The sequence below is a fragment of the Anser cygnoides genome, chromosome 8 (genome assembly GCF_040182565.1).
Source record: "Anser cygnoides isolate HZ-2024a breed goose chromosome 8, Taihu_goose_T2T_genome, whole genome shotgun sequence".
Lineage (NCBI taxonomy): Eukaryota > Metazoa > Chordata > Aves > Anseriformes > Anatidae > Anser > Anser cygnoides.
Window position 1 is genome coordinate 13,040,908 of NC_089880.1, and position 16,531 is coordinate 13,057,438.

At 51.6% G+C, this 16,531-nt stretch overlaps 1 long non-coding RNA gene across 3 annotated transcripts in view; it reads left to right on the top strand.

The window, feature by feature from the left end:
• LOC125183938 (uncharacterized) overlaps positions 1-15,723 on the top strand; it is a 54,335-nt gene extending 38,612 nt beyond the window's left edge. For 2 of the 3 annotated variants that reach the window (XR_007166772.2, XR_007166774.2), the window contains exons 3-7: positions 5,706-5,864; positions 10,143-10,327; positions 12,118-12,192; positions 13,088-13,192; positions 15,591-15,723. This is a non-coding gene — a long non-coding RNA (uncharacterized lncRNA). Of the gene's footprint in view, positions 1-4,480; positions 5,269-5,705; positions 5,865-10,142; positions 10,328-12,117; positions 12,193-13,087; positions 13,193-15,590 lie in introns of those variants that run through there. The other variant, XR_010833092.1, reaches the window with a different exon arrangement.
• Positions 15,724-16,531: the final 808 nt, after the last annotated feature.

Here is a 16,531-nt window from a genome sequence, read left to right on the forward strand (position 1 = left end):
AAAGTGTGTTTAAGAAGTTACTTGATACTGATCTGTCCAGAGTTTTTTTCCCAGGCTGGATTTAGGGAGGGATTATCTCAGATTTTCATTTAGTTCTGAAATCCTGGGTATTGGTTTTATAAATTAAACCCCCTTCACAGCAGGTCACTTGTTCTGTATTGTTGTTTTAGTTTGATGCATAGGGAGGAATTTAAATTTTCTGAAAGGATGGGGCTTGCTCCTTGCTGGGGTAAAGCAACATAGTTCAAATATTTAAAGGCAGATGCATCAATCCTGGCAGCTGAGGATCTGGCTTACTTTGATTAAAATCTGATCAAGATTACTCAGCCTTACCAAGGGACTTGGATTACCATTCTATAAAAAGAAGAGTAGGAGAGGAGAGGACATTAAATATAAAAATAATCCAATGAAGGACGTGAAGCTAAACTCACTGCAAATTGAACAATAATGAAAACATCCTACTGAAACAGGTGGAGGGCAGCAGTGCTGATGGGCAAACACGAGGTTCGAAGTTAAAAATATTGCTCTTGGGTTTCTCATGGCCATGGCCTAGTCTTTTAAAGGTAGGCTTTTATTTTATTTTTTTCAGAAGAGAGCCTTGCTCATTAGAAAATCCCCAGGGGAGCATTGCAGGAGATGTGGGTGACAAATCCTTTGGAAAAATCCTTGCCTCTGCTTCCTCAGGGGATCCGGGCTAGTGCCAAATCTCACTAGCGGAGAGGTGATTGAAGCTGAGGAACAAAAAAGTCAACTCTTAGAGGTTTGAAAATGTGAAATGAGCATTGTCTTCATGGTTTCTTATAGTGGTGGAACTTCAGCTCTCCCCTTCCAGTGTTCTTTTTCCTGGTTCTTTGTTACTTTTTAAATGTGAAGTTTATTTAAAGACTTGTTATGCCCTGTGATTATGCTTGATGGGCAGTGACTGATGGGGAGGCTACACCAAGCCCTTTGCTGGCTGGGTGGTCAGCAGAGGTGACCTTTTTCATGAGTCTGTCAAACCCTTCAGCACATGTCTAGCTTTCCCAAGATTTCTTATCCATATGTCCCCTAGCATCAATAAAATCTGGTCATGCCTCTGCTCCTGTCAAGCAGTGGTGTAGCTGTTGATAGGGCAAACACACTTGGGTCCTAAGCTAGAGGGCTTTCTGAAGCCCCCAAACCCATTTATCTCTTCTCTTGACGGAGCATGCTGGCTTGCTTGGATGGGAAGCACCTCCCTTGCTGATCTCTGCAAAAGACATGGAAGACCTTCGACAGGGGTTGCAGGACTTGTGACTTGAGTATCCTTTTGGATCCAAGACAGGCAGAGGAGAACAAGGTGCACGGTGAGCTGGCTGCTCCAAGAGGCTGTCTGGGGTAACTGGAAGATGCTTCGATGTCAGAGAGCTCTGGGAGCCTGGAGAGCAAGGCTGAGCAGCCTTAAAAACACTGGTGACTTAAAATGATGCAGCTAAGTGCGCCGGAGGAAAGGCGAGGGGGTTGTTCTGGGACCTCCTGGGCAATTATATACATGGATGGTCAGTGACATCGCCTGAGTGCACCGACAGCTATGCCAGTCTCCCAGTTTTCTTCAGTCGGAGTTAGGGTCAGACGAGGATAAGGTTGTGTTTTAATAAGTATTTGTTAGGGACGTGCTTTCCCTTCCCCCCACCCCCATAAAACTGTTTATTTTCCTTGCAGTAACACGTGCATCATTCAGCTTCTGCTGTTCCATGTGGCGTGCTCTGTTACTCCGGCTCGCTCACAGCCGCAGAGCAAGGGGAATGCTGCCAAGGCTTTTTCTGGGAGTTTGCTGTGGCCGTGCTACTTCCCTGGGAGTGCTCAGCTGATGGGTTTTGTTTGCAGGGGGAAAAAATGCTCAAATGTCAGTGACTGAGCTGACCGTCAAGAGACCAAGGCAAGCACCAGCTGCTCCTCTCTCTGTCTCTGCGAGCAGGTGCCTGCATACATATAGCCCCAGTAAGTTTTGGGCAATGACTTTTTGAGCAAGAAAAGTTGCAAGAAGGTCACATTTACTGCTCAGCTCTCTTTTCAAAGATGAGACTTTGCATAAGGCTGCTTTAGGGTAAAGATGCTTCCTGCCCACCTGCCTCAAATCCTTTACCAGGTGCAAAAATGGGGGCTACAAGTGGCTGTGATACCTTGTGGGAGGGCACTCCTCTCTCAGCCCGAGATATGGCTATATCTTCACTTGGGCTGGGTGTGAAATGGTGTTTAAAACATTGTTAATTGAGATGTATTGGTGAACGCATTTTTAAAACACCTGCTTTCTTGTTGGAGACACAATTTTACTTACCCAGACTAAAGTGCTGCAGGGAAGGTGGAGGCGCAGTGCTCTCTGCGGCTGCTGAGGCCGTTCATTTGCTAGCATGGCTTTGGATTTCTGATGACTCAGAAGGGAACTCGGCTTCCTCTCAGCTATTTGCAGATCTGAAGATCTCTTGTACTGTGCTTGTGAACCAGGACTCTGAACATAGTGCAGGGCTGGGACCAAAAGCCCTCTCAGTCTCAAAATGTGTAAGTGCAAATAGCTGATGGTTCCCGAGTGTCAGGTTTGTATGGGGTACTGACAGGCAAGTCCTGGCAAAACAATAAAGGGGGTGCCAAATATGGGATTCTTGCTGTTTGCCTTGGCTTCTTTCAGGCTGGGATGGGTGGGGGGAGATTATGGATTTCAAGCCTCTTGTTGAACCCTTTGAAGTAGATGAGGAATGAGATGAATGTTGTGCAAATCCGCTGACTCCAGGAGCAGGTGCTTTACTACTGTGAGAGCTGGCAATACTGAATATGTTATTCTTTCTGATTTATAATTTCTTCCTGATCTGGAGTATTTTACCAAATATCTTCATATACAAAGCCTGTGGAATATATGATGGGAAAGCCCCTTTTCTTCTGGGACATGTGCAAGTCTTCTCTACCAGATAATAGCAGCTGCAGAGCTCTTGACCACCATTATGGGCCAGAAGTACACAGGCACAGGACTGGTAAGCACTGGTCGCTAGTTTGTGCAGATCCATGGCCTGCACCTATGCCTGTAGCACCCTTTGCAGAGCCTGTGTGCCCACTGAAGGTATTTAACCTCAGTAACCTCAGCTCTGGGTGCAGTAGGTCTCCTTGTGCCATGTTCTGAGCTCGTGGGCTATGCTCAATTCACTGTCCTGTCTGGGTTTTCTCTTTCCGAGCTCTCAGAGTCGGACAGGACAGCTGCCCGAACCCACTTGTAACACCCTTACTTCTTATCTTGAGGTTGCTTTTCTGAGAAAACAGGGTTAATGAGTTCTGGCTCCCTCTTGCCCACCTCTAATAACTTTCCAGCCTGATGACTGATTCCAGCTGTGCGTGCCAGAGATCTTAAAGATAATGAGTTCCTACTGGCTTGATATAAATAGATGGCTGGGGAAGACTTTATCTCTGCCCCCCTCTGCCAAGAGAGTTCATTCCTTATCAGTCCAGGAGCATCTGTGTGAGGTAGAACAAGAAAGAGATGTTATGAATGCCTATGGGGAAAACCGCTCTTCAAGCTGGTATCCTACTACATCCTGGAGAATCCACCCGTGCTGTGTAACATCAGGGATGGAAATGCTGGCTCTGTCTCCCACTGAGCACTGTGTGAGCCTTTCTGCTGCTTGCTTTCACCACAGCCTCTCATCAGAGGCTGCAGGACACTGCAGTGTGCATGGTGTTCCTGGCCTGAGTTGGGGGCAGAGAGCTTGGGGGCAGCAGCCTGGCATGGGAGCAAAGAGCTGCAGCCTGTTTCCCATGGGATGGGGCTCTTCTAGACTCTGGTCTGTTGGCTGGGGAGACGGCTTTCCCCTGCAGCAGCAATTGCATTCCCTGGGCCATTCTTTCTAGTATGGTCCTCTAGCTCATCACCCAGCTCCTATCCTGCGCTCTTTGCCTTCTGCAGAAAGCTGTTTAATCAAGGATGTATTAAAATCTGTGCGCTCTGGTGTCAACAGCCCAGCTTCAGGGGGATTTTTAACTATTTTCTGTCCACAGCGTGTGATGGATTTCACTGCCAAGGGGTTGGAAGCAGGGAAGCGAAGGTATTTTAATTACATCTGATTGCAGCATTTTGCAGGCTTGCCCTGTCAGTTGTCTTGCCACAGCACTGTTTAGAGTCCACTTTGAGCAGCACGGGCATATTAGCTGGGCGTTTACTGATCACAGAGGAAAACAGTAATATTTCACTCCTGACATCACTTGGGGCTGTATCTTTTCTCTGCCTTTGTGGCATCAGTTTCTTCCTCATTAGAGGACTTAGTTCTTCTGTATTGTGTCACTTAGAAGCAGTAAAAACCGAATTCACCCTATTGTAAGGCCATCATATCTAGGCAGAGCAAGGGTACTTCGTTTGCTCTTAGGAGAACCTGCCTTACTGCAACAGAAATGTCCCCGTGAGCCCCTTTCCCACCCCCTCGGCTCCTGCATTGGTTTCACGGCTGGTCAGCCTCAGGGGGCTTCCCTTTTTCTCAGTCAAGCAGGAGTGCTCCTCCTCATGAGGAAAGGTTGAAATGCTGTCTCCAACAAGACTATTTGGGGGATGAGGGAAGCAATGAAAAGAAGAAGTTGCTCTCTGTGCTGAAACACCCAAATTGGACCCCCGGGGGCTGGATCAGTGTGTCGAGTAGGTCAAGTCGCGCGGAGGGACAGGCAGGAGCACTGCAGGTGTAATAAAGCACATCTTCAGAAGTGCCTGCTCACCAAAGGAGAGCAGCTCCAGCTGTGTGTTTGTGAAATGAGAGTACCTACTGCATCTTTATGTGGCGTTAGGTGTATTGTCACTAGTGCTCAGGGCTAGCAGTATCTGCAATTCTGCCTGGATGTTTTCTGGAGCGTTCAGCAGGTAGCAGCTCCCAGTGCCCATACTCTGACCTGCCTTTTCAAAGTGTTTAGCATGCTGAAGGCAGAAACTGTTCGAATCTGGCCCAGGGTTTGGAGAAAGGAAAGTCTAAAGAGGAGGAGGGCAGAGTTAAGGTCATTTTTGTGTGACTGCTCGTATGCATTTCCACTCTTGCCAAAGCTCTTGCTTCTGATTTAAGAGGAACCCTAATCCTCAATATCCACAATTTTTCAGTGTTGAAATGTATTTGTGTTAACAACGCTCATCTATGTTTCCTCTTCGTAATGGATATAACCCTAGCTTGCAGGTTACAGAAGTGTTTTGCTTGTGATTCCTACCTAGATGCTTGATGCATTGTCTTCCTACAACACAGGGTAAACTCTGTTCCTTCCTTCTGGCCTGGGCTGTAATGATGGATTAAGTAGGTAAGTAATAGAGTGGTAATGAGATAACCACTGACATCGAGCATTAACGTGGGAATAAATGAAGTTACCATCCAGAACTAATGGCCTGAACTATCACTGGGTTGTAATTAATGAATGTGGTGGCTGAGATTTACAAGGATATTTTAGGATGCAGCTTGCATGCAGCTTTGGTTTTTATGGCTTGGTTGGAGAGAAATCAATTAATGCCATGAACTTAATGAATGGGCTGAAGATGTTCTCTGTCAGATTGTAATGCCCCTTTTGTGGAAGAGGCAAGAGACTGGTGCACGTGGAGTGCCCTCCTTTTCCTTACTCCTGGGCAGTGGAAGAAGATGGGGTGCTGTGGTCTCTGACTCCCTGGGTCACTTACTCTGTAGTGCATGGTGGAGTTGTTGCAAAGTATCTCAGAGGTCTTGTTTCTTCCTCTGTTTTATTAGTGCAGAGCTGCAGGAGTCTTCATGGAAGCAGAGCGTCTGAAGTGAACCCATACAGCAGGCTGACAAGTTGTTAGCAGGAAGGATCGCCTGGGAGGGGGATTCTCCAGCCAGGACCTCTGACCAGAGCAATGCCAAGTCGCCCAATTTTAACCCAAAAAGGTAGAACATCTAATTCCTTCTTCCAGCCTTTTCCTTGCCACTCTTGGTTCTGCCTCATGCATGTCAGAGGGGCGCAGGAGGCAGAGCCTGGGTGTCCCGAGTGGCCTGCCGTGTGCCCCGATGACTGGCTGCACCTGCTGCGTGAGCATCCTGGTGTCCCAAACACCCACCTGTAGTGTGCCTGTGCTCAGGAGGCTTCAAAAGGAGAGCTATCCCTCCCTGCTCGCATAGCTTGCTATGCGTGTGACCCTGCCAAACACTTTGGAGATGTGTGAGTAACACTTCTGAGGTGGTTGCTAGGCTCTTACAGAAAACACAGAAGAGCAGTCAAAATTCTTCACGTTAATTGGTAGGAATAATCCAGCCATCTCTGCTAACTGTTGCTTCCCTCTTCTTTCCATGGCAACACTCTCTACAGCAGCCCAGGTGCTCGTAGTTGGATGTACTGGGATTTCTGAGCCCTCTGTCTTCCAAATCGCCCCTTGGAGCACGGAGGGAACATCTGTACTTTTAGTGTGGGCACCATGTGATGCGTCAAATGGCTTTCTCTTGTGTAACCGTATTCCTTTTCCTACGCTCTGAAACAGAAAGCTTTGGAAACATGCGCGAATGGAATCCTTGCGTTTCTTTGGAAAGAGCTGTTCCCTATTTTGTAGCAGGGAGAGAAAAGTGCTGACAAAGTACCGAGTGTCTCTTGTTCTTCCCATGGCCTGAGCTGTCATAGCTTTCTGAGAGCTGGAGGAAGGAAAGGGACTGGTGAGCAAAGGGAAAGAAGATGTCTCTCTCCTGCAGAGCCCAACCAGGATGCTGCTGGGAAGTTTCCTTCAGGAAGGTGCCTCTCTGAAGCATTCTTCATGCATGTTCGAGCACCATTTTCTCTTCTGGGACCTGTTTTACAGGCACTTCTAATGGTTCCAGGGGAAAATGAGAGACAGATGGCCAGCGATGAACCCAGTTCAAAGCTGCCCAAACCTGGGGAAGGGTGCTGTTTTGGGAAGGGTGCTGTTTGAGCTGGAAGCATTGCATTTCCTTGGTGCAGGCTCAGCAGTTCCCCTCCATGCTGAACGGGAGGAAGAACATTCCACCTGCTGGATCCGTGCAAGCCAAACCCCCAAACTGAACAAAGACTGGATGAATGGTTCATGGATTTACATATTCAGGGCTATGCAGCTCCCCTTCCCCCAGCCTTGGGAAGTTTATTGCCCTCAACAAAGTACACAGTGTGGCTGTCGTTGCGGAGGAGCCCAGGCAGGTCGTTATGTGACGAGGGAAAATTACCCAGACTGTTCTCCAGAAGGCAAGTGAGCAAAAATTTTCCTCTGACTGGTTCAGGACAAAGTTAATGTAGGAAAGCCATTAAAATTAATGCTGGTAAACAAGGATAAAAACCAGCAGGGTTGTAACAAAATTTGGACCAGATTGGGTTTCCCAGCTGTCGTGCTGCTCACTGTCTTAAAGGCAGCAGGCAGAGGGAGAGGGTGAGGCAAACTCAGAAAGCTCTTGTTGATGGGGGCTGTGAGGTTGGGGACATCTGGGTTCTGGTGGCACTGGCTCCTTGGTCCAGCACCTTGGACCCACTGTCTATTTTTGGGAAGCAATGACTTTTTTTTTTTTGTCTGATGGTCCTTTCATCTCATATTTTATTCATGCAGTGGTTATCTGCTTTCTTCCAGAGTCTGCCCTCAAAATTCAGGCCCTGCTCCAGGGTGCTGGGAACCTGCCTGCCTGTGCTTGATGGCAGTAGCTGCTTAGTGCAAGCATGCAAGAGACCACGGCTCATGCTCCTGGGGCAGCGGCTCACTCCAAGCAGCCGATGCTCAGAGTTCAGTTGGAAAAGGTGCAAAGGAGCATAGCCATCCCCCCTCTCTGTTTGCTTCTGAGAATGAGAGAGTGCTCAGGCTGGCAGAGCAAGTGGTACTGGGTACATGGGTCCCATAGGGAGGAAGGCTCAGGTTTGTTTCCTTGTCCAGTATCTGGTGCTAGGTACGAGCTAAACAGGGCCCAGAGCATCCCAGGGAGAATATCCCAGCACAGGATCTGTGTGCTACTGCTTCCTTCTAGATAGCGTGCTGTGGGGCTGGAGAAAGCTAACACAAGCCAGTCACCTTCACCAAAACTCCTGGCACCAGATATTCAGCTGGCTTGATGCTTTGGAACAGGCTGACTCCAATATAACCAACCCAAATTTTCTAGCCCCAGAAAAGTAGTAACGGCAAGCTGTGCTTGCCCAGACTTCAACAGTTTTGATGATCTGGTCCTGGATGGCTGTACAGTTGGGTTCTGGTGGAGCCTCCATGTAGCAGCTCATGGAGTGAAGCGAGGCTTCTGAGATGAAGTGCTGTGCTAGGTGTCTCCAGCCAAGCGTGGGGAACTAGAATGGGATGCCTGAAGTCATCAGCATCATGGAGATGAGGGAAAGCCTGGGCAGGTCAAGGCTGATGTTGGAATGAAGAGCAGCATCGAGGGAGGCCCAATGGACAAGTCTTCCTCTGGAGCCCTCATCCCTGGGGAAATCCGCAGGCTGCACGTGTGGGGAGACCTCAGCTCCCTTTCAGAGGTGCTACAGATGGAATGGACAGAGTTGGAGAGTTTTCTTTCTATTTTTCATGAGAAATCATCAAAGAATCAGGGTGACAAAAATATTTTTGTGGAAGTGACTATGCGAAATATTTTTTCATTTTGATTATTTGAAAACCAAAACTGTTCGTGTATTTTAAAATTCATGTCCCCTCCGGGTTGCTTTGTTTTGTTTCGTTCCTTATTCCTTCTCCCTTACTCCTCAGAGGGAGCCATCCAAACCTACACAGTGCATTCATTTTTGAGGAAATGCAATGTGATCGTTTTCCAGTCTAACCTAGGCTGAAAATGCTTCTGGTGTTTTGTTTGTCTGAGAAACTTAAAAAGGCTCGGATGGAGCAGAAACCCGGCTGGTTCGGGGGGAGCTTTCTTGTTTCTGAAGAACCACTTGGGGGGTGGTGCGAAGGAGTTGTTTCAAAAGCTTTTTATCAGAAAAAGGAATTGTTGGTAGACTTTGTCGGGAAGATTTGGGCTCCAGCCATTCTTCTGTTAGAGCTGCTAGCGTGGTGCTGAGATCTGGATGCCTGCTGTGTCGCAGGGCTGGGCCACCTCTCACCAGGCCCTTTCTGCAGCCCTTTGCTCTGCAGGGGCTCCGCTGCTGCAGGGTGGTTGGGGGTGATGCCATCTTTGCCTTGGCTGTGCTTTGCACCAAAAGCCCTCCCCAGGAGTGAGTACACATGGGTGCAGAGCTGTGTCTTTGTTACAGCAGGGACCTGCTGCTATTGCAGCGAGAGGCCCAGGTCCCACTGCACTGTTACAGTCTGCTCAAGCTCCTGACCACTGAGAACCCCTTTCTGAGGCTTCCCAAGGGCCAGTGAGGCTCAGAGCCAGGCACCAGAGAGGTGGTAACCATCACAAAGTCCCTTAGAGAATCTCTTTGGCCGCCGGTTTCCCCACCTGTAAAACAAGCACGGTTAAGGGGTGTGCTCTCGGAGGCACGGCGCACAGCTGCACGTGTCCTTGCACCTCAAGGAGCTGCGGAAAGCAACCAGGTAAGGCTGAAGTCAGAAGAGCTGGTCTGACGCATCCCTGGGCCGGTACTTATCACCCCAGGGGTAGCTCGGTCAAGGTGAAGCACAGAGGCAGGACTGTGCTGGAGAGACGTGGGTGTGCGGATACGTCCCGTGGGACAGGAGCGGTGACAAGTGTCCGCGTGTCTGGAAACACAGCAAGAAAGGGGCTGGATGGAGGACACCACCTACTCCTGTTGCTGCCGGCTCTGCGAGCTGCCAGCTCTGCTGTTTGGCGCTGGCCAAACATCGCTGCTCATCCCCAGTCCCTGCCGTCTCCGTGCCCCACATGCTGCTCCTCCTATAAATAGCCCGCCGGGAAGCGGAGCCCGGAGCCACCGCAGATGGCCCCCAGTTCCACGTGCAGCCATGTGTGAGATCCCAGAAAGGGGCTGTCAATTCCTCGCCTAGAGCCACCCATGAAACCTCATTAAAAATGGTGTCCTCTCCCTTCACCCCCGTCGCCCCCCTCCCTTCCCACTTCAACATGCCGGCGTTCAAGCACCCTTATTAAACATGCACTTCCAAGCAAGGAGCGCTGACTTCCCCTTAATTGAGGCATAATAATTAGAGCACTAACACATTAGGAGGGTGAGACAGCATGTTTAGCTTTTGTGATTAATTATCTGAGGATTGTAATAAGTTGTTAAGACATTAATTACTCTGGCATGTTTATTGCTCTTTATTGCAGAACAGACACTTCAGAGCAGCAAGTGCTGGTGTGTCTGGGAAGGCGGCGAGGAGGGGGCTGGCCGCAGGAGACCACCTACCCACCCTCAAACCAAGTGAGCTGCTGCTGGAGGACATGGCTTGGGTGGACCTCGGTGGCCAGAAATAACTCCTGCGTCTCCAGGAGGCCACAGATGGATAGAAAGGGTATGTGAGGCTCTTAGGACGACATGGGAAGTCCTTTCCGATGTTTTCCTCTGGGTTTTTCTCCTCTTTTGCATGAAGCGTTTCCTTCGTGATGGTTGGAGCTCCCCCTTGTTTGGATCTTTTGGTTTTCCAGGTCCCGTCTGCGTGGCTCGTTCTCTGCCTGGATCTGAGGAGGAAGGCTGTCCGTATTTCAGACAGGCTGAAGTTCGGGAGTTCAGAGTCAGCAGTGGTCAAGAAATGAGCCAGGGCCCCAGCGGCCTCATTCTCTCCTCTAATGGATGAATTTTCTGCTGGAAAGCAGGGAGGTAGATTAGGGAAGGCTGTTGCAGTAGTGGCAGAGTGGCTTGGGCTGCTGTAGGCTGCTCGTTAGGCAGCAAGCTGTTCTCCCGCTCCGGGTCAGCTCCGAGCTGCTCAGTCGGACTGGGTCTGATGGCAAAGTTCACAGAGGATGGGTGGATGTTGTGTGCTGCTGAAACTCTGACTGAGGGAAAGGGCAGCCAGATCAGCAGCAGCACAGCAAGCAGAATGATGTGATGGGCCCGTTCCCAGCCTTCTGCGTTCCCCACAAAATTCATAGTGTCAGGCCCTCCCTGCCCAGTTCTTTGGGTTGGGAATAACACAGGAGACCTGATGGGAGATCAGTAACAGCCCCAGCCACTGGCTTAGGGAAAGAAATTTGGGAGGATGATGAAAGACGAGAAGAGGGTGGGAAAGCTGTGGGTTTTCTGTGTTTGGTATAGGTCTCCTTGGGGCCCCTTGGATCTGACATTTCTTGTTTGCAGGCTGTGTCCTCGTGGCATTGCAACGTGTGCTTGTGTCCTGGGGCAGCACCAAGGGACTGGGAGGGGGTATTCCTCTGTTGCCTCTTTTTAGAGTTAAAACGCAATGATCCTGCCCAGCCTGCCTTCCCCAGGGACTGACTTGATGTCTGTTTCACCGTGGCTTCCCCCAACTTGAGCTGGTATCACTGTCACTCAGCTGTCTTGGTGGCTGGGGGGCTGAGGCTACAGCCCAGGCTGAATCCCTTCCCTGGGATCCATCTCGTGCCAGCCGAGCGTTAGCTGCTGCCTTCCGCTCCTTGGAGCCTGCGCCTGCCTCTCGCTAGCCTGGCCCGAATTTGGCATTCACTGTCAGGTGTCTGATTTCTGCCTGCAGAATGTGCAAAGTGTCAGCCTGGCATTTCCTCTTCGGCTCCTAGGGACAAAGCGGGTCACGACTTAACGTGTTTTATCATTAAAAAGATAATTTCCTCTGGATGTGTGCAATAAGACAATGGTGCTGACCTGTGATCCTGGCATTGCACAGCATTAATGATTTCCCTTTGCAGGTAATCAGCAGCAAATGTACACATTTTGGGGAGATCTGATTTTTTTTTTTTCCTTTCAAGATTGCTGTCTTCCTAGGCCAGACTTAATTAGCAGACCTCATTATTTCCTCAAATGTAACTTGACTTCCATTGAATGAGAATTGTTCAGTGGATGGGGAGCAGCAGAGCGGTGCTGCAATATTCATATTGTTTTAATTGCAACATTAACATTTCATGCAGCTCTTGGCATATTTTCAGGTGCGGCCCTTTAGCTCAATGCAATGCTGTGAAAGGTTGGATCAGAACAATTAGGATACAGTGACTGGATTTCTGGATTTTATTTTTTTTTTTCTTTTGTAAGAAACACAAGCCTAGATTCAGTTGCTGTCACTCCTTTTGTTTGGCAGAACAGGGAGTCAAGCACCCCTGAAGTAAATGGAATAAAAGATGCGCTGTAGCACATGCTTACCTTCTCGTTTTGCAGAGCTGAAGCCCTTCAGATGTGTAGGATATGTGATCTACCGGGCTGACAGCACCTCCTGGGACTTGACCTCACCAGGTAAATCAAAGAATTCCCCAAAATGGGTCTGGCCGGCTGGGCCGTGGTCAGATAGGAGCTGAATGAAGATGGCTGTTTCCCACTACCAGGGCTCTTGGATGCCTTGAGGCTGGAGGTGGTGATGACTGGGTCTGTGCAGGTCCTAAACGAGCATGTGGACTGCCCGCTCTGCCCCTATACAGCCTGTGGGGCTGGTCCTCCTGCACGGGGGTCAGCGGATGGGGCTGCGCTCAGCCTCGTGAGCTCCGTGACCTTTGCCTGGCTGCATGCCGTGCTGGCTGCTAATTGTTCCCACCCAGGGGAGCAGCGGTCAGCAGTGGGAATTCCTGTCAAGAATGGCTCCGGCTTCCACCCTGAAACAGCCTAATTAGGGTTCCCTAATTGGGTCACTGAAGGGAGGTGCAGGAGGCAGGCTGGCCATCAGCTCCATGCTGCTGGCATTGCCCTCCGACAGCAGCGCGGTGCTGAGCGGTGTGCGAGCTGCCTGCTGGTGGTGGGGAGCTCAGCGTGGCCAGGCTGGGATGTGTGGGGTGCCGCTGCCTGCAACCTCCATGCTGTCACTGCCTTGTAAATGTGTAAATGTGGTCGCGCTGAGGCTGGTCAGGGTCTGGTGTGGAGCACGGGCTGGTGTGCAGGGGGACAGGCGCGAGTGCTGTGATTCAGCAGCCCGCTAATGATGTGCAAGTGGTACTGCTGCGAGCTCCCCAGGCTCCTCCTCTGCCTCGGGCTGCGTTCTTGGCACTTGCTGGCAGCAGGCTGCGATGAAACATCTTGCTGGAGGCTGAAGTCTCTGTCCGTGTGGCAGAGAGGTGGTGCGGGGGGATCGGGGGGGGGGGGGAACTACTCAGTCCGTCAGTGCTCCTCCTCGGAGCTGGGGATGTCTCTTCTCTTTCAGGGAGCGTCTGGACATATCTGTATGGACTCTGATGCGTTCAACACTGGGGGGTTTAGGCCGGTGGTGTTAATGCAGTGGGGCCTCGGCTTGGTCACTGGAAGAAAGGTGAGGAAAAAGCACATGGCCCATTTCCAGAGGCTTGCCAAAGGCTGACGTGCCTTCTTGGCTGGCTCTCGTATCAGCCAAACGTGTCTAAAACCTTCTCCCACTTGTACTGAGTGCGGTGGGATCCATGAACTCTTATCTCCTATGGCTCCATAGCTTGGGTTTAGGATTCTCTGGTGTCTAGTAAGCTGCTTGTGCTGAATGGAGCATCTGCCCTTCCTGGGATATTTATAACGTCTTGCTCTCCCACGCAGAATGTCTGGTGTCTAATAATGGATGATACACTACAGTTTTGAAGGTACTAATAATTTCCATCCTCTGTTTGACAGTCTGTTCCCGTGAAATTTATAGACTCTGCCTGTCTCTGAGACCTCTGTCTCTCTGTCAGGACAGGTTGACATCTGTTCTCAGTGCCAGGAGATCCTGGGGAGTGGGCAGGGGACAGACCGATGTGGCAGGACTGCGTATGCTCTGCATCCTGTAGGAACTCGGGCTAAAAACGCGCCCGGCTCTGCTTCCCCCAGCCCTGGGGGGTGGTAGTGGTTCTGGTTTCCCAATTGTGAGTTTGGGAAAGCAAGCTGGCTGTGTGGGAGCAAGGCGAACCTCCAGGAGACACGGGCTGCCGTGCTGTGGGCTGTTCACGGGGCCGCACTCGGTGTTCCCACTGCCCGAGGGGCCTGCGAGCAGCAGAGCACGGGCTCTGCGGGAACAGCCCCCGAGGACGACAAACGAGAGAGAGCCCAGAGCTGCTGGCCCTGGCCGGCGTGAAGAATTGCCTGGCTGAAAGATAATGAATACCGCAGCAGGAGACAGAGCATTTCTCTGGGGCCATTCATCCCCTTTATCACCCCGCTAACAAGCCCCAGAGCGGCTGGCGTGGAGCAGCACCATCCCTCACCGTGCTGGCGGCTGGGTGCCGGCGGGCAGGAACACCGCACGTGGCTCTGCGGGGAGCCACGGACCTCACCCCAAATAGCAGCCCCCGGCACGGCTGTCAGCAGGAGCAGCCACACGCTGTGCTGGCAGGGAGGACGTGCCCTCCTTTGGGACCCCTGTAGTGCCACCGGGGAGATCCGGGTGTAAAAGCCCAGCACCCATCTCTTTAAAGCACTTTTGGGCAGCGAGGGCGCTGCGGTACCCTTTAGAGGATTGCTCTGTCCCAGCTTGTCTGAGACTTACAGGGTTATTTATACAGCCCAACAGGAGTTTGGGGCTGCTGGCTAGGAGGTAAGTCAGTTCTGCTTCACTTGCAGCTTGTGCACGAGCCTCGTGAGAGGAGGAGAGGGCAGGAGTGATGTGCTCTTCCTAAGAGCTAATAAAAGCTAATTCCTCCCTTTGCTCCGAGACGGTGGGAAGCATTAGCGGCTGGCTGAGTGCCTCCCGCGCTGCGGCAGCGTGCTGGGTGCCTCCTTCCTCCCGGCTGGGAGCAAAGCCTGTCCCCCCGCGGAGGGGAAGGCATCTCAGCAAGAGCCGTGCGGTCTGCGGCTGCGTGAGCGGGCACCCGTGGCGCTGCCTGTAGCTGGCAGCCCTCCTGCCAAGGTAAACTAGCCAAATAACCCAGACAGGTGGCCAAGGGAGCGCGGGCGGTAGCCCCGTGGGCGATTTCCCAGTTGCGAGCAAGCTCCTCTACCTCTGCTGCAGGGTTTGGGGTGGGAAAAGCACCGTTCCTGACCCCGCTGGTGTATGAGAGGCCCCTGAAAGGCTGTGCCAAGAGCAGCGAGCACTGTGCCCCCGTCCAGAGCGTGCACCCAGTGCACAGTGTGCCCGGCCTGCCTGCCCCCCTGCCAGAGCCCACGGCACGTGGGCATGCAGCAGGGCTGGTTACCAGTGATTGGAAGGTCTGTCTTTTTCCTTTTCCCTCCTGCCTCCATATCCTGAGTTTCTCCTTTTGTTCCCAGTGTAGGATGTGTTTTTTTTTTTTTTCTGTTCCTTGATAAACATCCAGTGCCTCAGCGGGCAGGGCTGGGGGAAGATGAGGAAGAGGAGAAAGGAAAGCAAACACGAGGCACTGTGCTTGGGCGTCCTCGGCAGTGCTGGTGGCTTGGGGGGGCACAAAGGAGGAGAAGGGCTGTGAAGCCTGGCAGGTGGAGGGTGCAGGGAGCACCGTGATGGGCAATTAGGTTGTTCCAGCAAGGGCAGAAACAGCAGGGCAGCAGCAGAGAGGAGGCTGAGGAGCTCTGTGATCCTCAGTCCCAGATCTGGCTTGTTAAGGGCCCTGGATAGGGCAGGTTGTGTCTAGTGGCCCTTCAGGGAGGGCTGCGTTTCCAGGGGGGCACCCTGGTGGCAGGGAGGGCCCGTTCCCACCCTGAGCTCTTCCAGCTCCCCGTATGGGAGGAGTTGGCTTACAATCTGCAAACATCTGGCTCTTAAAACATCTGGCTCTTTCTTCTCTTGCCAGCACCATTAAACGTCGAGTTGAAGGGAAGCGCAATCCATCACCTTCCTCATGGGCTGCCACTCAGCCGAGAGTAACAGAGATCAGCCTTCAATCACACGGGGGCCGGAGCTGAAGGAAACCTTCTGGAGGACACAGTGGAGAAATATTTTCATTAGCGGAGGAGGACCTGACAGAGATGAAGTGTCCCTTCACCTCGCCTGCCGGACCTCTGCCCTGCCTGGCGCTAACAGGACGAGCGAACACCGACCGAGCAGCTCGTGCCAGCTGCCAAGTTTTAAGGGCTGGCTGCATCCAGATGTGCAAAACAGCCGCGACGTGGAGAACAGGGCTTTTATAGCCTGGTGGATGGCTTTGCTTTTCTCCTGCCTATTTACAAGTGAACAGATGCCCTAGCACAGGCCAGAAAAAGTTGTCCTTGGGCGATAAGGTCCCGGAGTGCAGGAGGTATGGTGGGCTCTGCCTCCTGCAGCGTGTTTGCAAACGTAACAGGACTGCCCTTGGGCTGGGGGGTTTTCTCTGCTTCTCTCCAAGGAAAGCCATTTCACAGCCTGCTGCTGCAGTCATCTTCTCTTAGTCTGCGTCCCCCCGTGGCAGTCGAGGTGCCCAGGACTCACTTGTGCTCTTTGTGTCAGTTGTGCTGGGGAAATGCACGCAGCATGCCGGCTGGGAGCCTGGCACAGGCAGGGTCTGGTCCTCCACTCACAGTTTAAGGATGCCTCACCAGGTCCTGTCTTGCAGGTTGAAGGGAAGTTGTTTTAATTTGCGTGACACATACCTTTGCGGCCAAAAAGAAGGGGAAAAAACAAACAAACAAAACCAACAAACTCTGGCCAGTGGGGATATTTTTAGTTCTTTGCAAAGGACCATTAACATCCCTCTCTAACTCCCTGAAGACTGTTCTTGCTCTGCAGGTGCCCGCGATGCTGCACTCACACCAGCAC